The sequence below is a fragment of the Hemitrygon akajei genome, chromosome 3 (genome assembly GCF_048418815.1).
Source record: "Hemitrygon akajei chromosome 3, sHemAka1.3, whole genome shotgun sequence".
NCBI lineage: Eukaryota > Metazoa > Chordata > Chondrichthyes > Myliobatiformes > Dasyatidae > Hemitrygon > Hemitrygon akajei.
Window position 1 is genome coordinate 29,242,766 of NC_133126.1, and position 23,790 is coordinate 29,266,555.

The following is a 23,790-nucleotide window of genomic DNA, read 5'->3' on the forward strand; positions in this document are numbered from 1 at the left end:
AAGATGAGGGCTAGTGACACCCCCCCACCCCCCCACCCCCTCTTCCTAGTTCGGCTTGTGTGTGAATCTGAGAGTCCAGGGCCTGGCCTAGGATTGGAGATCTCTCTGTGTCTGTGCATGTGAGAGGGTGGATGGGTCTCTCTTGTATTGTTTTATTGTTGTTGTTACTTGTATTGTTCTGCTGAAGATTGTGGATGTGCTGTGTTGACCCCAGCACATCTTTAGATTTTGTTGGTTGTACTTGTGATAAATAAATCTGATCATGCGCTGTACTGTTCTACATTCTATGTTCCCTGTGTAGACAGGCAGTGTTCTGGTGCCGGGTGTCTGTCTGTCGTCTCTCAGCCCGGGACGCCGGGCCAGTGAACGAGGCCGTTCCTGGGAGCGTGTGGTCCATCGGCTCCCTCTGCCTGGCCTCTGTAAAACTGCAGGTGGGTCGCCTCGTGTGCTTCCCAGGAGAGGAGGGAGGGGAGTGGGGGAAGGAGGAAGGGAGGGTAGTGGGGAAATGGAGAGAAGGGAGAAAAGAGGAGAGGAGAGGATAAGAGAAGGGGAGGGAGTGAGAGGGTAGGAGCAGGAAGGGATAGGGAGAAGAGGAACAGCAGGAAAAGTTGAGGGATGTGGAGGGTAAAACAGAGGTGTGGGGAGGGTGGATGGGGCAGGGAGAGTGGGGAGGAGAATGGGGAAAGGAGGAGAAAAGAAGAGGAGGTGAAGAGAGAGGAGGTTGAAGGGAAGGGAGGGGAGGTTGAGGAGAGGAGTGAAGGGGGAAGGACTGGGGAGGAGAGGGAGTAGGGAGAGGAAGGGTAGGGAGGAAAGAAGCAGAAAGGGGTGGGGAGGGGAGAAAAGGGGCAGTTTAGATAGGAGGTCGTGAGGGATCGGATAGTGTTCATGTTCAAAGGGAGATGCCAGTGGTTGTACATGTTACAGAAAGTCGACATGGGGTGGCCCCGTAGCGTAGTGCATGTTGTACGGGAGATCCAGGTTCAATTCCCACCGCTGTCTAAGGAGTTTGTATGTTCTCCCCGTGACCACGTGTGTTACTCCAGGTGCTCCGGTTTCCTCCCACACTCCAAAGGCTCACCGATGGGTAGGCTAATTGGGCATGGTAAATTGTCCCTGATTAGGCTAGGGTTAAATCGGGGGTCATGAACAGCGTGGCTTAAAGGGCCACAAGGCCTATTATGTGCTGTATCTCACTAAGTAAAAGACATTCAGGCGAGACAAGTGATTAAGTGGGCAAATGGTATGCTTGCCTTTCGAACAAGAGACTATGATTATCGGAATATGGAAGTCTCATAGCAATTATACAGGCCCCTGGTGAGATCACACCTGGAGTGCTTTGTAAACACAAAGATTCTGCAGATGCTGCAACTCTTGAACAACACACACAAAATGCTGGAGGATCTCAGCAGGTCAGACGGTGTCTATGGAGAAGAATAAACGATCGATATTCGGGGCCAAGACCCGTCATCGGACCGGAACGATGCCAGAATAAGAAGGCGAGGAAGGAGGAGGAGTACAAGCTGGCAGGTGATAGGTGAAACCAGTTGAGGGGGAAGGTGTGGCGGGCAGAGGGAGCTTGAAGTGAGCTGGGAGGTGATAGGTGGAAAAGGTAAAGGGCTAAAGGAGAAGGAATCTGATAGGAGATGACAATCGACCATGGAAGAAAGGGAAGGAGGGTCACCAGAGGGAAGTGATGGGCAGATGAGGAGAGAATGAATTCTTCTGAACTTAGCTTGAAGGAGCAACATCTCATATTTTGTCTGAGTGACCTCCAACCTGATGGTCTGAATATTGATTTTGCTAACTTACGGAAATGTCCCACCCCACCCTCTCCATTCTCTAGTTTCTTGTTCCTCTCTCACCCCCTCTGTTCTCCTCTGCTGCTCACCACCTCCCTCTGCTTTCCTCTGGTGTCTGTCATTTCTACCCCACTGACTGTCTATCTCATCTATCCCTCCCATAATTGTAAAAACTCAATCCGGTCTTCCCTCTGCCTCCGATACTGTAGCAATGAGTTTCTCCAACTCCTCCTTACTGCTCATACCCTTTTATTAGTCAGCATCCTGGTCAGCCTTCCCACCGTCTCCACGTCCTTCCCCAAAATGGCACGCAGTACTCCAACCGCATTCTGACTACGGTTTGACAGAGCTGCAGCACGACCTCCCTTACCCCGATACTCAGCACCCAGACTTTTTCCAGTGTTTGGGTGGGACAACCAGAGGTCACAGGTTAAGGGTGAAAGATGAAAAGTTCAAGGGGAACATGAAAGGAAGCTTCTTCACTCAGAGGGTCGTGAGGGTGTGGAATGAGCTGCCAGGGCAAGTGGTGGGTGTGAGCTCGATTTCAACGTTTGAGAGCAGTTTTGAAAGGTACATGGATGGTGGGGGTATAGAGGGCGATGGTCCAGTTGCAAGTCGATGGGAGCAGGCAGTTTAGGTTTTTTTTGGCATGGACTAGATGGGCCAAAGGGCCTGTTTCTGTGCTGTATTTTCTAGTGTGCCGTCTGCCTTCGTTTTCACCTTATCCACTCGCAGAGTCACTTTCAGTGACCTATGGATGTGGACCAGAGGTACCTCTGCACCTCGAAGCCATTAGGAGGCCCACCATTGACTCTGCACTTTCTCCTTTTATTTCAATAGGTACAGTTATATATATATATACATACATACAACCTGAAATTCTTTTTCTTTGCAAACATTTCAGGTTAGAATCACAATCAGATCCAGATTCATTTATACAGTGATATGTGTCATGTGTGTTAACAACACAACACAATCTGAGGATGTGCTGGGGACAGCCGGCAAGTGTCAGCACACATTCCGGTGCCAACATAGCCTGCACACAATGCTCAGCAGAGCAACACAAAACACAACACACTGCAACACGATAACAACAGCAAAACAAGCCCCATTTCTCTCTCTCTCTCTCTCTCATACACACACACACACACAGACACACACACACACATACATATATACAGACACACAATTGACAGCACAATAACAACAGCAAAACAAGCCCTATTTCTCTCTCACATGCACACTCTCTCTCAAGTACACACACACCCATTCACACTCTCACGCACACACACACAAACGACAACACAATAACAGTAAAACAAGCCCCATTTCTCACACACACATTTTCACGCACAAACACACACATACTCTCACACACACACTCTGTCACACACACATACACACACGCGCGCACACACACACACACACATACACTGTTTCATGCACATGCACACACACACGCACCCACTCACACAAGCACACACACACTCAAAACTTTTCAACTGGGGACAGGCCGTGTTCAGCCTCCAGCAGACTCAGAGATTCACAGAAACACAAAGACCAAGGCTTCTGCAGACTTCCAATTGACCTATGAGCTTTGATCTTTGGTCTTTGACCTCTCAAAGTGCAACACCTCACACTCCTCAAAGGATGACCCCCCATAACCTGCAATCCTGTGCCCTATGCCCTCTATCACGTCCTTAGGTAGGGAAAACATACCTGGTGAAATACTCCAGCTGCTAATCTCAGAAGTCTGGCATATCAATTTCAGTACTCCAAGTTGAGGGATCTATATTGACCAGAGTTCTGCGAGAACATCCCTGGTCTTCCCTTCAACACCCTGGTCTTCCCTTCAACACCCTGGTCTTCCCCGTGTTCAGGGAAGCAGTTGGGTCTTGAATCATACACACAAAATGCTGGAGGAACTCAACAGTTCGGGCAGCATCTTTGGAGGCAAATAAACGGTTGATGGTTTGTCGCGAGACCCTTCATGAATAAGTTACTCACTGCCCGTTATGCCGCTGGCATTTAGGGCAGCAGTGAAGGTCCTCCAACTCTGTCTGTCCTTGGTCATCTTCTCCATTGTGTCCCAGGCGTGGGTCAGGGTCCTCATTTCTGCCCCTACGGTACGGCGCCAAGTTGTCTTTGGTCTTCCTGTGAAGTGCTGTCTTGATGATGGAGTTGGCTCCTCCTCATCACATGCCCAACCCACCCCCTCACATCCTCTTGATGACACTGAAGGGGCAGGGTGTGGTCAGAGATCTTTCGCAGCCAGAAAATACGGTCATGCCTCAGCATTCTGACCTGTACAGGAGTGTGGACAGAACACAGCTTGGGAAAACAGCCAACATAATGAAACACCCCACCCACCCTGGACATTCTCTCTTTGAGCAGAGGATACAGAAACCTGAAAACACCTGCCACCAGGCTCTATCCCACCGTTATCAGAACTCTTAAACAGACCTCTCTGTAAGAGTGGCACTGCACTCTGAAGAATCAGAACTAGATTTATTATCACTAACGTTCGGTGTGGGGTGGAATTTGTTGTTTTACAACTGCAGTACAGTGCAATGCATAAAAAATTACTACGGTTTATAATAAGTAAAATAAGTTGTGTAGGTAGTGTTTGTGTGTTCATTATCCATTCAGAAATCTGATGATGAAGGGGTAGAAGTTGTTCCTGAATCACTGAGTGTGTGTCTTCAGGCTCCTGTACCTCCTCCCTGATGGTAGGAATGAGAAGAGGGCATGTCCTGGGTGGTGAGGACACAACAGACTTTGTATACAGGAATCCGGAGCAACTCAGAAAGCACTAAAGGAACTCCGCAGGTCAAGCAGTGTCTGTGACTCAGATGAACAGTCTCGATCTGAAATGCCAACTGTCCATCTTCCTGCACGGAAGCTGCCCGACCCACTGAGAACCCCAGCATCTTGTGCGCTGCACCATATTCTACATTGTGTTTTACTTTGTACTGCCTTGATGTACTTATATATGGAAAGATCTGTCGGGATGGCATACTAACAAAAGCCTTTCGCTCTGACTTACTACGTATGACACTTGCAGATTTCTAGAGATGAACGGATGCATCGCGACCTGGTGTGGAGGCTCCAGTGCAGGGAACTGTGGGAAGCTCGGAGGCTACCGACTCACCAAGCTCCACCACGGGCACAACCTCCCCACCATCGAGGACATCCGCAAGAGATGGTCCCTCAAGGCAACATCCTTCACGAAAGACCCTCACCGTCTGGAACGTGTCCTCTTCTTCACCATCGGGGGGGGGGGGGGGGCAGGTACAGGAGCCTAAAGACACACTGGATGATTCAGTAATAGCTTCTTCCCCTCTGCCATCAGATTTCTGAATGAACGGTCCAAAAACCCATGAACACTATTTCTTCTGTAATTTACTGTAATTTTATGTCTTTGTACTGCTGCAGCAAAACAACAATTTTTTTGTTGTACAAGACAGTGATAACAAACCTGATTCTGATTCTAAACCAAACCTGGGACCTGGAGAACTGGACAAGTGACCATGTAGTACTGCCTTATGTCCACTGGGTGGTACCAGTGCCCCATTCTATGACCCAGGCAACTCAGAACGCTGGCCTTTATCAGACATTATGTCCTTGGCAAGGCTGCACAGAGTACTGGATGTAGTTTTGGTCATTCTGTTACAGGAAAGATGTGCCTGAACTGGAAGGAGTACAGAAAAAGATTTACGAGGGTATTGCCAGGACTAGAGGGCCTGAGGTGTAGGGAGAGGTTGGCCAGGATAGGTCTTTATTCCTTGGAATGTAGGAGAATGAGGGGACAACCTTACAGAGATGTTTAAAATTATGAGAGGCATGGATTAGCTGAACAGTAACAGTTTTTCCCCAGGATAAGGGAGACCAGATCTAGAGGGCATAAGTTTAGGGTGAGAGGGGAAAGATTTAAAAGGGACATGAAGGGCAACTCACATGGGGGGGGGGGTGAATAAATGAAATGAAATGCCAGTAGAAGTGATCGAGGCAGGTACAAAGGTATCATTTCAGAAGCACTTGCATATGCACAGGGAAGGGAGAGGCTTAGATGTTAATGGCTGCACAGAGTAAATTGGGACTAACTAGGTGGACACCACGATTGGCATGGTCTGGTGGGACCAGAAATGGGTATCACTGAATTGTAGCTGAAAGAAGATTATAGCTGGGAGCTTAACATCCAAGAACACACATTGTTTTGAAAGGACAGGCAGAAAGCCAGAGGGGGGTGTTGTGGTTCCCCGTTGGTAAAAAAAAAGAAATCAAATCATTAGAAAGAGGTGACATGGGATCAGAAGGTGTAGAATCATTGTGGATTGAGTTAAGGAACTGCAAATGTAAAAAAGACCCTGATGGCAGTTATATACAGGCCTCCAACAGTAGCAAAGGATGTGGTCTACAAATTAAAACAGGAGATAGATAATGTGCGTCAAAACGGCAATGTTACGATAGTCATAGGGGATTTCAATATGCAGGTAGATTGGGAAAATAAGGTTGGTACTGGATCCTAAGAGAGGAAAATTGTAGAATGCCTAAGAGATGGCTTTTTAGAGCAGCTCATGGTTAAGCCTATTAGCGAATCAGCTATTTGGGGTTGGGTATTGTGAAATGATCCAGAATTGGTATGAGAGCTTAAGATAAAGGAACCCTTAGGAGACAGTAATCAAAATATAACAGAATTCACCCCACAATTTCAGGAGGAGAAGCTAAAGTTAGATGTATCAGTATTACAGTGGAGTAAAGGGAATTACAGAGGCATGAGAGAGGAGCTGGCCAGAATTGATTGGAAGGGAACACTGGCCAGGATGACAACAGAGCAACAATGGCTGGAGTTTCTGGGAGCAATTTGGAAGGTGCAGGATAGATACATCCCAAATAAGAAGTATTTTAAGGGCAGGATATTTCAACTGTGGCTGACATGGGAAGTCAAAGCCAACATAAAGCAAAAGAGAGGGCATATAATACAACAATTAGTGGGAGGTTAGAGGACTGGGAAGCTTTTAAAAATCAACAGAAGGCAACTAAAAAGGCAATAAAGAAGGAAAAGATGGAATACAAAGGTAAGCTGGCCAATGATATTAAAAGAGATTCCAGAAGTTTAAAGAAGTGTAAAAGACAGGCGAGAATAGATAACAGACCACTGGAAAATGATCCTGGAGAAGTAGTAATGAGGGACAAGAAAATGGCAGATGAACTGACTAAGTATTTTGCTTCAGTCTTCACTGTGGAAGACAATAGCAGTATGACGGAAGTTCCAGAGTGTCAGGGGGCGGAATTGAGGGCAGTTGCTATTACTAGGGAGAAGGTACTTGAGAAACTGAAAGATCTGAAGGTAGATAAGTTAACTGGACCAGATGGATACACTCCAGGGTTCTGAAAGAGGTAGCTGAACTGGACTCTGAAAGGAGGATGCTGTCCAAGTTGCACGCCATCTTGGACAATGACTCCCATCCACTCCATAATGTACTGGTTAGGCACAGGAGTACATTCAGCCAGAGACTTATTCCACCGAGATGTAACACTGAGCGTCATAGGAAGTCATTCCTGCCTGTGGCCATCAAACTTTACAACTCCTCCCTCGGAGTGTCAGACACCCTGAGCCAATAGATTGGTCCTGGACTTATTTCCACTTGGCATGATTAACTTATTATTATTTAATTATTTATGGTTTTATATTGCTATATTTCTTCACTATTCTTGGTTGGTGCAGCTGTAACGAAACCCAATTTCCCTCAGGATCAATAAAGTATGTCTGTCTGTCTGAAGAGACTGTGGAGGCATTAGTATTGATCCTTCAATAATCAATTATTTCTGGCATGGTTCTGGAGTAGTGGAAAATTGCAAATGTCACTCCACTCTTCAAGACGGGAGAGAGGCAGAAGAAAGGAAATTATAGGCCAGTTAGTCTGAGCTCAGTGGTTGGGAAAATGTTAGGATCGATTGTTAAAAATGTGGTTTGGGGGTACTTAGAGGCCCATGATAAAGTAGGGTGAAGTCAGCACTGGTTCCTTAAGGGAAAATCTTGCCTGATAAATCTGTTAGAATTCTTTGAAGAAGTAACAAGCAGGATAAACAAAGTGGTTGATGTTGTCTACTCGGATTTTCAGAAGACTTTTGACAAGGTGCCACACATGAGGCTGCTTTACAAACTATGAGCCCATGGTATTACAGAAAAGATTCTAGCATGGATAAAGCAGTGGCTGATTGGCAGGAGGCAAAGAGTGGGAATGAAGGGAGCCTTTTCTGACTGGCTGCCAGTGACTAGTGGTGTTCCACGGGGTCTTCTGTTTACATTATGTGTCAATGATTTGGATGACAGAGTTGAAGGGATCTGTGGTTAAGTATTCAGAGGATACAAAGACAGGTTGAGGAAGCAGTGTGGCTACAGAAGGACTTAAACAGATTAGGAGAATGGGCAAAGAAATGGCAGATGGAATACAGCATTGGAAAGTGTATGGTCATGCACTTTGGAGGAAGAAATAAAAACACAGTCTATAAATTGAGAGAAAAATCAAAAATCAGAGGTGCAAAGGGACTTGGGAGTCCACATGCAGGATTCCCTAAAGGTTAATTTGTAGGTTGAGTTGGTGGTTAGCGTTCATTTCGAGAGGACTAGAATATTAAAGTAAGGATGTAATGTTGAGTATTGTGAGCAGTTTTGGACCCCTTTCTGAGAAAGGATGTGTTGACATTAGTGAGGGTTCAAAGGAGATTCACAAAAATTATTCTGGGGTTGAAAGGATATGAGGAGTATTTGATGACTCTGGGTCTGTACTCACTGGAATTCAGAATAATGAGGGGGATCTCATTGAAACCTATCGAATATTGAAATATAGACTGGATGTGGAGGTAATGTTTCCTATGGTGGGGGAGTCTAAGACCAGAGGACAGCCTCAGAATAGAGGGATGTCCATTTAGAATGGCAATGAGGAGGGATTTCTTAGCTAGAGGGTGGTGAATCTGTGGTATTCATTGCCACAGGTGACTGTGGAAGACAGGTCATTGCATATATTTAAGGCAGAGATTGATAGGTTCTTGATTGGTCAGGGCATGAGGGAATACGGGGAGAAGACAGGAGTCTGGGGCTGAGAGGAAAATGGATCGGCCATGATGAAATGGTGGAGCAGACTCGATGGGCCAAACAGCCTGATTCTGTTCCTTTATCGTACAGCCTTGTGGAATGGAAAAGCCTACAAAGAGTGGTGGAAACAACCCAGTCCATCACAGGCAAAGTCCTCCCCACCATTAAGCACATTCACACATGAAAGTAACATCTGTCCTCAAGGAGCCCCCCATCCAGGCCACACTGCCTTCTCATTACTGCAAACAGGCAGGAGAAACGGAAACGTTAGGTCCCACACCACCAAATTCAAGAACACTTATTACCCTCCAACCATCAGGCTCCTGAACCAGCATGGACAACTTCACTCACCTCAACCCCGAACCAACTCCAGACTCACTTTCAGGAGCTCAACAACTCATTCTCGATATTTTGTTTTTTCCGCAGCTTGTCTTCTTTTGCACGTTGGTCGCTTGTCAGAAACTCCAATATATTTCTTTAAATGCATTTTATTATCTGCATTTGCCTGAAAGGAAATTAGCTTCAAGGTAGTTTGTGTTGGCATATATGTAATTTGATAAAAGATTTTACTTGGTCTTATTACAGTGCCAGCAACCCGGGTTCAATTCCCCAACTGTTTGTACGAATTTGTGCAACCCCCCCCCACCCCCCCCCCCCCCCGTGACCTATGGGGTCAACCAAAGGTCTTGTTATCTTTTACAATCGCAAGACCCTGTTGAACATTAACTACTGCATGTCTACTCCGTGAAGGAACCGGAGCTGGTGCAGATCCTGCTGCTGCCTGCATCGGAGAGATGTCGGAGTACAAAGGCAGCGTGCACTCTGACAGCGAGCGATCATCATAGTTGCTTCCCTTGTGATCGCAAGGCCAGTTTGGACATTGGCGGTGTGGAGTGCTGCAAGTCTAATCCATTGGCTCATTGATGAATGGTGGGGGAGCTGTGTGGCTTCAGTCATAGCCAGGACTAGGCATCAGACCACGGTGTCGCCTGTTCGCAGCTGCCCGGGGGAGGCATCAGAGTCGGGTGCTCCTCTGGAGTACTGGGGGCAGAGTGGTGTCGGTGCTGCCCCCCAGTGTTTGTTCGGCAGAAGACAAGCTGTATTGCGTTCGACTGCAGACTGCCGCAACATTCATGGTCCCAGGGACTTGGGGATATATCTTTTCTGTGTGACCGGATTTTACTGCGGTCGTGGCTGTGCTATACATGCCTTGAGCCGTGTGTGGCTGTTCTGTGTTTGTCACCTTGGCCATCATTTGGCTGTTATTCATAGGTATTCATCAAACCAAATCAATTTTAATTATTATTCAACCCATACAGAGACACAGCTGAATGAGACAGTGTTCCTCGGGGGCCAAGGTGCAAAACATTCAACATAACAAGCAAACATTCAGAAAGAGTGAGTAACATATTTCAAAACATTAAGTAAAGTAGCATATTCACTCAGAAAAAAAGGCATATATAGAATCCAAGACCCTGAGCGACAATGTCCGGCAATCAATGGGACGGTCTCTTATCAGTGTACACAATTCAGCCTGTCATTCCACTGCTGAAACAGAGGAGGGCAGCACCAACAGGCGACAAATCGATGTTCATACCATCAGGTTGGAGGCTACCCAAATGTAATATAAGGTGTTGTTCCTCCAACCTGAGTGTGGCCTCATCACGATAGTGGAGGAGGCAATGGATGGGCATATTGGAATGGGAATGGGAAGTGGAATTAAAATGGGTGGCCACTGGGAGATCCGGCTTCTTCTGGTGGACCGAGCACAGGTGTTCGGCGAAGCAGTCTCCCAATCTATATCGGGTCTCACCGACGAGCACCGGGAGCACCAAACACAGTAAACGACTCCAACAAGTGTCACCTCACCTGGAAGGATTGTTTGGAGCCCCGAATGGTGGTGAAGGAGAGGGTGTAATCCAACCTGTTGGCATGAACATTGATTTCTCTCCTGCACCATGTCCCATCCCCCTTTTCCCTCTCTCCCCCTTTCTCCTTGCCCACCCATTGACTCCCTCGGGTGCTCCTCCCCACTTTTCTTTCTTCAATGGCCTTCTGTCTCTTTCACCAATCATCTTCCCAGCTCTTTACTTCCTCCCTCCGCCTCCCGGTTTCACCTCGTGTTTCCTTCTGTTTCTCTCCCCCCTCTCCTCACCTTTCAAATCGACTCCTCAGCATTTTTTACCCCCCAGTCCTGCCGAAGGGTTTCAGCCTGAAACATTGACTGATAGATGCTGTCTGGCCCACTCAGCTCCTCCAGCATTTTGTGTGTGTTGCTCGGATTTCCAGCATCTGCAGATTTTCTCTTGTTTCTGAAGTCCTTACTTAGTTTCAAGCACATGTTAATTCAGCAATAATTGAACATAATTTGACCAAAATATATCCATGACAGGAGGCAAAGGGTGTTTAGTTCATTATCCAAGCTTCCTTTTTATTAAATACTATGACCTATGAGCATCAAAATATCCTCGGCTGTGTCGAAGGAGAGTGAGAAATGATTCAACTCCCCGTGACTTTCATCTGGAGTCAAAGCAAACTTCACTGAAAGTGCAGTGCGACTGGTGATATTTCCATCGGAAGCTCAGAATAGAACGTGAATCAGTGACACATGATGTGAAATTTGTTGTTTTGCAGCAGCAGTACAGTGCAAAAATCTATAAATTACTGAAATAAATAAACAGTGCAAAAAAAATTAATGAGGTAATGTTCTTTTTTTTTAAATAGACCATTCATAAATCTGACGGCCGAGGGGAAGAAACTGTTCCTGAACCTTTGTGGGTCTTCATTCTTCTGTACCTCCTCCCTGACGGTAGTACTGAGAAGAGGGCATGTCCCAGATGGTGAGGGGTCCTTAGTGATGGATGCCCGCCTTCCTGGGGCATCGCCTCTTGAAGATGTTGTGCATGGTGGGAGGGTGGTGCCTGTGATGGAGTTGGCTAAGTCTACAACCTTCTGCAGCCATTTGCAACCCTGTGTACTGAGCCTCCGTACCAGGCTGAGATACAACCAGTCAGGATGATCTCTACCATACATTGGTCGAAATTTACCGTCTTCAGTGGCTTACCAAACCTCCTCAGTCTCCTAAAGGACCAAAGCCCTTGCGTGCCATTCTAGTTTACATTCATGTGCTGGGCCCAGAATGGATCCTCAGATTCTGATGCCCAGGAACTTGAAGAAGCTCACCCTGTCCACCGCTAAGCCCTCAGTGAGGACTGGCGTGTGTTCTCCCACCTTCCCGTTCCTGAAGTCCACAATCAATTCCTTTATCTTACAACACCATTTAACCAGCCAATCTAACTTATGCCTACTACTCATCGCCATCTGAGATCCTGTCATTTCTTGGTTCTTGGTCCTCCAAAATATGCATGGAATTTAAACTGGAGGTGGCGGAGGGTGGGCTTAAGAAGATTTATAGATGAAGTTTGAGGTGTGCCTAGCCACACAGTTATGGGTGTAAAAAGAGTAGAGCAGTGGGCTAACACACATCCCTGAGGTGCGACGGTGTTAATTGTCAGCAAAGAGGAAATACTATTTCTGATCTGCACTGACTTTGGTCTCCCAGTGAGGAAGTCGAGGATTCAGTCGCACAGAGAGAGGGGTACAGGGGCCCAGGTTTCGAAGCCCCTTCATTGGCACGGAGGGGCTGATGTCAGGTGTTGAGGATTCCTGAGAGTGGGTTCATCACATCAGGTTAACTCTGCGGGAGTAGCCAGCTTTTTAGTGATGGATTCAGTGGACCACACCAAACGCAAGTGAGCTGGAGCCAGCTGAGGCGAGAGTATCAAGGATCAACTTTATTCACCGTAAACTGTACGTTAACATTGATTAGGAATTTGCAGTGGTGTTTTGGGCAGAGAACACCATGCAACAAAAACACAACATTCAACGATTGTAAATAATCAGAAACCATACAAAAATAAAGTTAAAGGTTGATGTATAAAATGTGCATAAATATATAAATAACAACCTGTATTTACAATGTAAACAGCATTGTAAAAATGGTTTAAGATATTTACAGTGCAGTGATGGGTTAATAGATAGAGGGGGTGGGGTGTTAAATAGAATAGATGATCAGATTAACTGCTGGGGGAAAGAAACTTTTCTGATGGGGTGAAGCTTTTGTTTTGATAGACCTATTGCCCTATTGGTATTGTAACTGGTTTATTATTGTCATACATACTGAGATAGAAACGTAGAAACACAGCACAATACAAACCCTTCGGCCCACAAAGCTGTGCCAAACTTGTCCTTACCTGAGAACTACCTAGGCTTTACCCATAGCCCTCTATTTTTCTAAGCTCCATGTATCCATCCAGGAGTCTCTTAAAAGACCCTATCGTTTCCACCTCCACCACTGCCACTGGCAGTCCATTCCATGCACTCACCACTCTCTGAGTAAAAAACTTGCCCCTGACATCTCCTTTGTACCTACTTCCAAGCACCTTAAAACTGTGCCTTCTTATGCTAGCCATTTCAGCCCGGGATAAAGCCTCTGACTATCCACATGATCAATGCCTCTCACATCTTATACACCTCTCTCAAGTCACCTCTCATCCTCCATCGTTCCAAGGAGAAAAGGCCGAGTTCACTCAACCTGTTTTCATAAGGCATGCTCTCCAATCCAGGCAACATCCTTGTAAATCTCCTCTGCACCCTTTCTATGGTTTCCACATCCTTCCTGTAGTGAGGTGACCAGAACTGAGCACAGTACTCCAAGTGGGGTCTGACCAGGGTCCTATATAGCTGCAACATTACCTCTTGGCTCCTAAACTCAATCCCACGATTGATGAAGGCCAATACACCATATGCCTTCTTAACCATAGAGTCAACCTGCACAGCAGCTTAGAGTGTCCTATGGACTCGAGCCCCAAGATCCCTCTGATCCTCCACACTGCCAAGAGTCTTACCATTAATTCTATATTCTGTCATCATATTTGACCTACCAAAATGAACCACTTCACTCTTATCTGGGTTGAACTCCATCTGCCACTTCTCAACCCAGGTTTTGCATGTTACCAATGTCCCACTGTAACCTCTGACAGCCCTCCACACTATCCACAACACTCCCAATCTTTGCATTATCAGCAAATTTACTAACCCATCCCTCCACTTCCTCATCCAGGTCATTTATAAAACTCATGAAGAGTAAGGGTCCAAGAACAGATCACTGTGGCACACCACTGGTGACCGACCTCCATGCAGAATATGACCCGTCTACAACCACTCTTTGCCTTCTGTGGGCAAGCCAGTTCTGGATCCACAAAGCAATATCCCCTTGGATCCCATGCCTCCTTACTTTCTCAATAAGCCTTGCATGGGGTACCTTATCAAATGCCTTGCTGAAATCCATATACACTACATCTACTGCTCTTCCTTCATCAATGTGTTTAGTTACATCCTCAAAAAATTCAATCAGGCTTGTAAGGTATGACCTGCCTTTGACAAAGCCATGCTGACTATTCCTAAACATATCATGCCTCTCCAAATGTTCATAAATCCTGCCTCTCAGGATCTTCTCCATCAACTTACCATCCAGTGAAGTAAGACTCACTGGTCTATAATTTCCTGAGCTATCTCTACTCCCTGTGCGACTGAACTGGGAGAACCACTACAGCGCATCTTCAACATGAGTCTAGATCAGAGAAGAGTACCCAGACAGTGGAAAACATCCTGTATTGTCCCGGTACCGAAGAAACCACAACCAAAGGAGTTGAATGACTTCAGACCTGTTGCCTTGACGTCGCACGTGATGAAGACCATGGAGCGGCTGATAATACAGAATCTGAGGCCACAAACCAGGCACGCCCGGGATCCGCTTCAGTTTGCGTATAAGGAGAAGGTGGGAGTGGAGGATGCTATCACGTATTTGCTGCACAAATCACTCTCTCACCTAGATGGGGTCAGTTGTGCTGTGAGGATTACATTCCTTGACTTCTCTAGTGCCTTTAACACCATCCAGCCCAAGATCTTAAAGCACAAACTAACGGAGATGGGAGTAGACTCTCACATGGTGGATTGGATAGTGGACTACTTGACAGATAGACCTCAGTATGTGCGGTTGGGAGACTGTAGGTCTGACACGGTGGTCAGCAGCACAGGAGCGCCACTGGGAACCGTACTCTCTCCGGTCCTGTTCACCCTGTACACATCTGACTTCCAATATAACTCGGAGTCCTGCCATGTGCAGAAGTTCGCTGATGACACGGCCATAGTGGGGTGTGTCAGGAATGGACAGGAGGAGGAGTATAGGAAACTGATACAGGACTTTGTGATATGGTGCAACTCAAACTACCTGCGTCTCAATGTCACCAAGACCAAGGAGATGGTGGTGGACTTTAGGAGATCTAGGCCTCGTATGGAGCCAGTGATCATTAATGGAGAATGTGTGGAGCAGGTTAAGACCTACAAGTATCTGGGAGTACAGTTGGACGAGAAGCTAGACTGGACTGCCAACACAGATGCCTTGTGCAGGAAGGCACAGAGTCGACTGTACTTCCTTAGAAGGTTGGCGTCATTCAATGTCTGCAGTCAGATGCTGAAGATGTTCTATAGGTCAGTTGTTGAGAGCGCCCTCTTCTTTGTGGTGGCGTGTTGGGGAGGAAGCATTAAGAAGAAGGACGCCTCGCGTCTTAATAAGAAGGCGGGCTCTGTCGTGGGCAAAGTACTGGAGAGTTTAACATCGGTAGCTGAGCGAAGGGCGCTGAGTAGGCTACGGTCAATTATGGAAAACCCTGAACATCCTCTACATAGCACCATCCAGAGACAGAGAAGCAGTTTCAGCAACAGGTTACTGTCGATGCAATGCTCCTCAGACAGGATGAAGAGGTCAATACTCCCCTATGCCATTAGGCTTTACAATTCAACTGCCAGGACTTAAGAACTTTTTTTTAAAGCTATTATTAATGCTTTTTGAGTTAGTGATTTAGATGCATATCATATTATTACTGAGTTAAGTATTGTATGTAATGAGTTTTTGCTACAACAAGTGTATGGGACATTGGAAAAAATGTTGAATTTCCCCATGGGGATGAATAAAGTATCTATCTATCTATCTATCTATCTATCTACCTCCAATCCTCTGGAACCTCTCCCGTACCCATTGATGATGCAAAGATCATCGTCAGATGCTCAGCAATCTCCTCCCTCGCCTCCCACAGTAGCCTAGGGTACATTCTGTTCAGTCCCGGTGACTTATTCAATTTGATACTTTCCAAAAGCTCCAGCACATCCTCTTTCTTAATATCTACATGCTCAAGCTTTTCAGTCCACTGCAAGTTATCCCTACAATCGCTTAGATCCTATTCCGTAGTGAATACAGAAGCAAAGTATTCATTAAGTACTTTTGCCATCTCCTCTGGTTCCATACACACTTTTCCACTGTCCCACTTGATTGGTCCTATTCTTTGATTGTCTTATCCTCTTGCTCTTCACGTACTTGTAGAATGCCTTGGAGTTTTCCTTAATCCTGTCAGCCAAGGACTTCTCACGGCCCCTTCTGGCTCTCTTAATTTCATTCTTAAGCTCCTTCCTGCTAGCCTTATAATCTTCTAGATCTCTATCATTACCTTGTTTTTTAACTACTCCTTTTCTTCTTGACCAGATTTACAATTGCCTTTGTACACCACAGTTCCTGTACCCTACCATCCTTTCCCTGTCTCATTGGAACATATCTGCGCAGAACCCCATGCAAATATCCCCTGAACATTTGCCATATTCCTTCTGTATGTTTCCCTGAGAACGTCTGTTCCCAATTTATGCTTCCAAGTTCCCGCCTGATAGCCTCATATTTCCCCTTACTCCAATTAAACATTCTCCTAACTTGTCTGTTCCTATCCTTCTCCAATGATGTTATGGTAAAGGAGATAGAATTGTGATCACTATCTCCAAAATGCTCTCCCACTGAGAGATCTGACTCCTGACCAGATTTATTTTCCAACACCAGATCAAGTACAACCTCTCCTCTTGTAGGCTTATCTACCTGTCGTGATACAGTAGAAAGTTTTAATCTGCATTCCGTCCAAACAGGTCATTCCATACGTACGTACATCAGAGTTGTAAAAAGGAAGCAGAAAGCAGAATATACCTTTACAGGGCTGTATTTTGGCAGCGCCATAGAGCATAACGTCTTACAACCCCAGTGATCTGGGTGCTATACCATCTCTGTCTGTAAGAAGTTAGTACGTTTTCCCCAGTTTCCTCTGGATGCTCCTGTTTCCTTCCCCAGCCCATTGCTGCACGAGTGCATAGTTGGATGTATCAGCAAGGGAGATGAGGCTGAGTACAGGGCTACGGTGGGAAACTTTGTCACATGGTGCGAGCAGAACCATCTGCAGTTTAATGTGAAAAAGACTAAGGAACTGGTGGTGGACCTGAGGAGGGCTAAGGCACCGGTGACCCCTGTTTCCATCCAAGGGGTTAGTGTGGACATGGTGGAGGATTACAAATACCTGGGGATATGAATGGACAATAAACTGGACTGGTCAAAGAACGCTGAAGCTGTCTACAAGGGTCAGAGCCGTCTCTACTTGCTGAGGAGACTGAGGTCCTTTAACATCTGCCGGACGATGCTGAGGATGTTCAACATGTCTGTGGTGGCCAGTGCTATCATGTTTGCTGTTGTGTGCTGGGGCAGCAGGCTGAGGGTAGCAGACAACAACAGAATTAACAAACTCATTGGTAAGGCCAGTGATGTTGTGGGGGTGGAACTGGACTCTCTGATGGTGGTGTCTGAAAAGAGGATGCTGTCCAAGTTGCATGCCATCTTGGACAATGACTCCCATCCACTCCATAACGTACTGGTTAGGCACAGGAGTACATTCAGCCAGAGACTCATTCCACCGAGATGTAACACTGAGCGTCATAGGAAGGCATTCCCGCCTGTGGCCATCAAACTTTACAACTCCTCCCTCGGAGTGTCAGACACCCGGAGCCAATAGGCTGGTCCTGGACTTAATTCCACTTGGAATAATTTACTTATTATTATTTAATTATTTCTGGTTTTATATTGCTATGTTTCTACACTATTCTTGGTTGGTGCGGCTGTAACAAAACCTAGTTTCCCTTGGGATCAATAAAGTATGTCTGTCTGTCTGTTAGTGGATTAAACAGCTGATGTAAATGCAGTACTCTCAGTACCACCCCTCCCACAGTCGCCGCTCCCACAGTGTGACCCTCCCTCAGTACCGCCCCCACAGTGTGAACCTCCCTCAGTACTGCCCCTCCCACAGTGTGACTATCCCCTCAGTACCACCCTCCCACAGAGTGACCCTCCCTCAGTTGCCCCTCCCACAGATGAGCCTCCTTCACTACTGACTCTCAGACAGTGCAATCTCCTTTATATACCACCCCTCCTGCAATACGAAACTCCTTCAGTACAGCACTCCCTCTGTACCTTTTACTTTGTTAGCCTATAGTTCAGTCAGCAAGGTCCTGATGCAGGGTTCCTCATCCCCTTTCCCCACCCCACAGACGCTGCTCAGTCCGCTGGGTTCTTCCAGCAGACTGTCTGTTGCCCCAGATTCTGGCATCAGCCATCTCCCGTGACTTCACAAGTCTATGTCACTGGTTTGAATCAACACATTTTGAAGTCAGCTGCTGACACTATTAGAGTCATAGAGCACTACAGTACCAAAACAGGTCCTTCAGCCCATCTAGTCCATGCCAAGCTGTTATTCTGCCTAATCCTATCGATTTACACCTGGACCACAGCCCTGCATACCCCTCACAACCATGTACTGATCCAAACTTCTCTTAATTCTTGCAATTGGACCCACTTCCGCCTGCAGCTCATTCCACACATTCACCACTCTCTGAATGAAGAAGTTCCCCCTCTGGTTCCCTTTAACCATTTCACCTTTCACCCTTAACCTATGACCCTATCTCACCAATCTCAGAGGGAAAAAAGCCTGTTTGCATTTACCCTATCTATACCTTCATAATTTTGTAAACCTCTATCAAATTTCCCCTCATTCTCCTGTGCTCCAGAGAATAAAGTCCTAACCTACTCAAATTTTCCCTATAACCCAGGTCCTCAAGTACTGGCAAAATCCTTAGAAATACAATACTTCAAATTTAGGCTCGTGAAGACCTTATAAATTCATACATAACACCCCAACTGTGTTTTATGAAGGCCTTTGTGCCAAAGACTCTCTTTACGACCCTCTCTACCTGTGACGCCACTTTCAAGGAATTATGGACCAGTATTCTATTTAATTCTATCTTTATTTAATGAGCCAGTGTTGTTGGGGGTATTTCTGACCGGATCCGCAGACTCCCGTCTCACCCAGCAGAGGGCGCTGGCAGCCTCTGCAATGATAGCCGCGAATTCCGTCAAATGGTTACTGTGATCTGACACCCCCGCAGTGTCCCAGCAGGAGCTCAGATGTACACCTACTGGAGTTAGAAACAGTGGCTTTTTCTCTTTCTGTTGGGAAGTTGAGAGTCAGAGGCCAGATCAGGTTGGTGGGGTGGGGGGGTGGTGGTTGTCTCTTTGTGGAATTGGAATTGTTTTGTTCAAGATTGTTTACTGTTATTCTTCAGTAAACACGTGTAAAGGAGAACAAAATTCTTGTTACACTGGATCCAATGCAGCAGAAGAAACACAATAAATATGAATAAGTACAAGAGATTCTGCAAATGCTGGAATTCCAGATTAACTCCAGGGAAATCCAGCTTAAGATCCTGCTGGTGGAAAATGAAACAAACAAATTATAAATTACTGTATTAATCACACTTTTTCCTCGGAAACGATTACTGCAATCAGTTGCTGTAACTCCCTTTTGGAGCTGAGCTTTTAAACCTCCTGTTACAGCCTGGCATGTTTACAGTGTGAACTGAAGTCTCGAAGGTGCAGGATGGTTGCAGTGTGGTGGGTACGGGCCGAATCGAGGTGACGGGGCCTGGGCCCAACAGGAGGAACGAGCCTACATTTAACCATTACTGGAGCGGACTTGGAGGCGGTTCAATGCCACAAAACCAAGGCAAGGCTTAGCTGAGGCAGGTCCCAGGCACGGGCCTGAGAGCAAGGAAAGACGAGGTTTAACTGATTTCAGTGCCAGGCTGAATCGAGGCGACTGGGCCTGGCCCCAGGAGCATATCAAAGCTGCAAACCTGGGTTCAAGGTCGAGGAAGGATCTGAGTTTGAAATGATTTCAGCACTGGCCCAGACTGAAAACGTCAGTGTGTCAGGGCCAGAAGCAAGGGATGCCGGTTCAGCTTGCTCGTCTCTGCTCTGTGGCCTGCAGCTAATGGGCTCCTGAACAGGTTGCAGTGACGACCGACTTCGTGGCCGTGCACTTGCTTGCGTGAACTTCAGTTCTGAATGTTATTTGCTTACTTTTATTGTTTGTGCGGTTTGTTTTATTTTCTGCACACTGGGTGTTTGTCTTCTTTATTTAAATGGGTTCTATTAGGTTTACTGTTTTGTGGCTGTCTGTAAAGAGTCAAACCTCAAGGTTGTATAAAGTATACATTGTTGTTCTCAGCATCCATCTGTCTCGAAGGACAAAGGGTGATGATGATCATCAGGAACCTGGGTGGAAGGTATGGAGATCCTGAGATGCCCAGTCATCAAGGTCCCTCTCTCAGCCTCACCAGTGTAATGCAAAGGAAAGCTTATGAAGCAAATCATAGTTCAGTCTAGTTTTTGTACTGTGTCATGTAACACCATGGTCCTGAAAAACGTTGTCTCATTTTTACTATGTACTGTACCAGCAGTTATGGTCGAAATGACAGTAAAAGTGACTTGACTTGACTCTTGTTGGAATCTCCCCTACTCTCAATGGAAAAAGCCTATCCATGTCAATTCTATCTATCCCCCCTCATAATTTTAAGTACCTCTATTTCCTAGTACGTAGCCCTAAGCTCCATGTACCTATCTAAGAGTCTCTTAAAAACCTGCTGTATCCACCAAAAGACCTTATTGTGTCCGAATAAAGTGTCACAGCGACAGAGAAAGTGCAGTGCAGGTAAACAATAAAGTGCAAGGTCATAACGAGGTAAACTGTGAGGGCAAAGCGTCTGTTCAGTTGTCTGATTGCAGAGGGGTAGAAGCTGTCCTTGACCTTGGGGGTACATGCTTTCTGGCATTTGTATTTTCTTCCTAATGGGAAGGAGAGAGAAGGGAGAATGCCCGGGGTGGGTGGGGTACTTGGTTATACTGGCTGCTTTACTGAGGCAGTGAGAAGTGTAGACAGAGTCCCTGGAGGGGAGAGGGATGTGCTGAGCTGTGTCCAAATCTCTCTACAGCCTCTTGCAGTCACAGGCAGAGCAGTTGCCGTGCCAAGCTGTGATACCATTCAGATAAGATGCTCTCTGTGGGCATTTGTCAGGGTTGACTGCCCAGTGCCAAATTTGATTTTAAGCCTCCTGACGAAGTAGAAGTGTTGGTAAGCTTCCTTGGAAAGGATGGTGCTGAGGGAACCCTGTGTCAGACCCCTCATGCACCGAAGACAAACTCTTACTCTATCTCACTGTGCTTCTTTGTACAGGAATTCCACTTTCTCCGTCCCTGGAACACTTTGAACGCATGACAGTACAAACGATTTACCAACTTACCGCTAGACTTTGCCTTCTGTAACACAGGAGATTCCGCAGATGCTGGAAATCCAGAGCAACACACACAAAATATTGGAGGCACTCAGCAGGCCAGGCAGTGTCTATGGAGGGGAATAAACAGTTGGTGTTTTGACCTGAGATCCAACATCAGTACTCGTGATTCAGCATTTTGTTTTCTTTTCCTACGTCAATAAGGTTGAATAGATGAGGCCTTGTTTCCTGGAGCATATGAGATTCAAGAAGGATTTGATAGAGTTCTTCAAAATGACGAGGGGGATAGATTGTTACAAGAGCGTAGGAAGCGAACCCAAGTGCAGGACACAGGCACGGAGATTGAGTCTGGATGCTGACATGGGTGTAAATGCCGAACAGTAAACAGGAGGAATCTTGACTCTGAGCCCTGATATGGAACCTTGACGCAGAGCCTTGGCTCAGAGAAATGGAGTCTCATAGGTAAACCTTGAAACGGGAGCTAAACTTAGAACAAACAGTTCAAAGCAGTCAGGGAACATAGTTATCTCACAGGAAAAAGACCAACAAACTGGCAACTAGTGGTTGTGATGTCGGGGTTCTTATACTGAGTCTCTGATGGAAACCAGGTGTGTCATCATTAAAGAGAATTGGAAGCAATTAGAGAATTTAATGATTGGGACCATGGCATAATCAAAGAAATTTAGGGGCAAGACAGGGAATTAACGATCAGGACCATGACAGCGATATGGTAGGGTAAATGCAAGCAGGCTTTTTCCACTGAGTTCAAGTGAGACTAGAACCAGTGGTTCAGGGTGAAAGGTGAAACATTTAAGGGGGACAGGAAGGGGATCTTCATCACACAGAGGGAGGTGAGAGTGTGGAGGGGCTGCCAGCACAAGTGGTGGATGCAGGTTCGACTTCAAATTTAGGTAAGTACAGGGACAGGAGTGGTATGGAGAGCCTAGAGGGGCCAAAGGGCCTGTCGGTGTTGCAGCGCTCTGATTCTATGTATAGAATTATCAGTCAGATGGTACGGTGGCAAAAGCTGTTCACTGTATCTCAGTACACATGACAGTGATAAACCAGTTATCAAAACCTTTCCCAATTCGGAACAATCCAACCCAGCTCGTTCTACAATTTCAGCCTATTGAACCGGGGTGGAGAGTTGTTATTGTTTCCTATGCTTGCCAGTATTTTATATAATCACCTATATACATGTGATTTAATTTCCCAGCAATTACAGTAGTTATTTCTGTATTTTTCTAGAAACTTCTTAGTTTTCAGTAGACAATAGACAACAGACTGTAGGTGCAGGAGTAGGCCATTCAGCCCTTCTAGCCAGCACCGCCATTCACTGTGATCATGGCTGATCATACACAATCAGTACCCCGTTCCTGCCTTCTCCCCATATCCCTTGACCCCGCTATCTGTAAGAGCTCTATCTAACTCTCTCTTGAATGCATCCAGAGACTTGGCCTCCACTGCCTTCTGGGGCAGAGCATTCCACATATCCACCACTCTCTGGGTGTAAAAGTAGCAGGTTTCACGTCAAATGAATCTGACTATTTTATAAGTAAGTTGTCATCAATGGAATTTGTTGTATTATCTCTTCTCCCAGAATGAAACAACCACGACTGACTTCTCCTTTGTCGTTTCTTTATTCTCTCACCTTTCTCTTGTTCGTCTCTCATTCTTGTAACATTAAATAAACCGGTCAGAAGTAACAATTTAATCTCTCACCTCTTGACTTCTGAAGAATCTTTCGATCACAAAAGTATCAGGATCCAACCTATTTCGCCTGAAGGCAGCAGCGAGTGGGCGTGAAGCTGCTCCAAGCTGTGACACTCAGTGTGTAACACTCAAACACACTCACACACACTCAAACACACACTCACACTCACTCACCTGTAAACACACGGAGTGTGTTCATGAGTGGGGGTGCGGGGATACGCAGAGTGAGATGAACACGGGATTCCGAACATTCCGTCAGTCGATCCACGCAGCCGAGGCTGGAATCCGGATCATGCTTCGGATGCCTTTGTGGTGTGTGGGCAGGGACGCCACTCAGAGCCGGAGTCGCTCCGAACTTTACCAACAATGGTCTCCGTAGTCAGACAGATCAGACGTCTTAACCTCGCATTCTACAGCCGAGTAAGAGGAATTCCCACGGGCTGCAGTTTACAATGTGGTCACTCGGGTAGTGCAGCAAGCACAGGGCAAACAGCAAATTGACAATAAACTCTCGGCCAGGGGGCTGATACTGACACAGGACTGTGGGTAAAGAATGGGGCAGTGGGATCTGACACAGGACTGTGGGGAGAGAGCGGGGCAGTGGGATTAGTGTGGGGACTGACACTGGGCTGT

At 46.4% G+C, this 23,790-nt stretch overlaps 2 long non-coding RNA genes across 2 annotated transcripts; one reads left to right on the top strand and one right to left on the bottom strand.

Annotated features, from left to right (window-relative positions):
* Nucleotides 1-1,855: 1,855 nt before the first annotated feature.
* Nucleotides 1,856-23,307, bottom strand: LOC140724806 (uncharacterized). Its single transcript, XR_012098190.1, has 3 exons — nt 23,167-23,307; nt 9,250-9,403; nt 1,856-4,103 (listed from the first exon to the last, which is right to left on the bottom strand). It is a non-coding gene; the product is annotated as an uncharacterized lncRNA (long non-coding RNA).
* LOC140724807 (uncharacterized) lies at nt 19,401-20,651 on the top strand. Its single transcript, XR_012098191.1, has 2 exons — nt 19,401-19,877; nt 20,382-20,651. It is a non-coding gene; the product is annotated as an uncharacterized lncRNA (long non-coding RNA).
* Nucleotides 23,308-23,790: the final 483 nt, after the last annotated feature.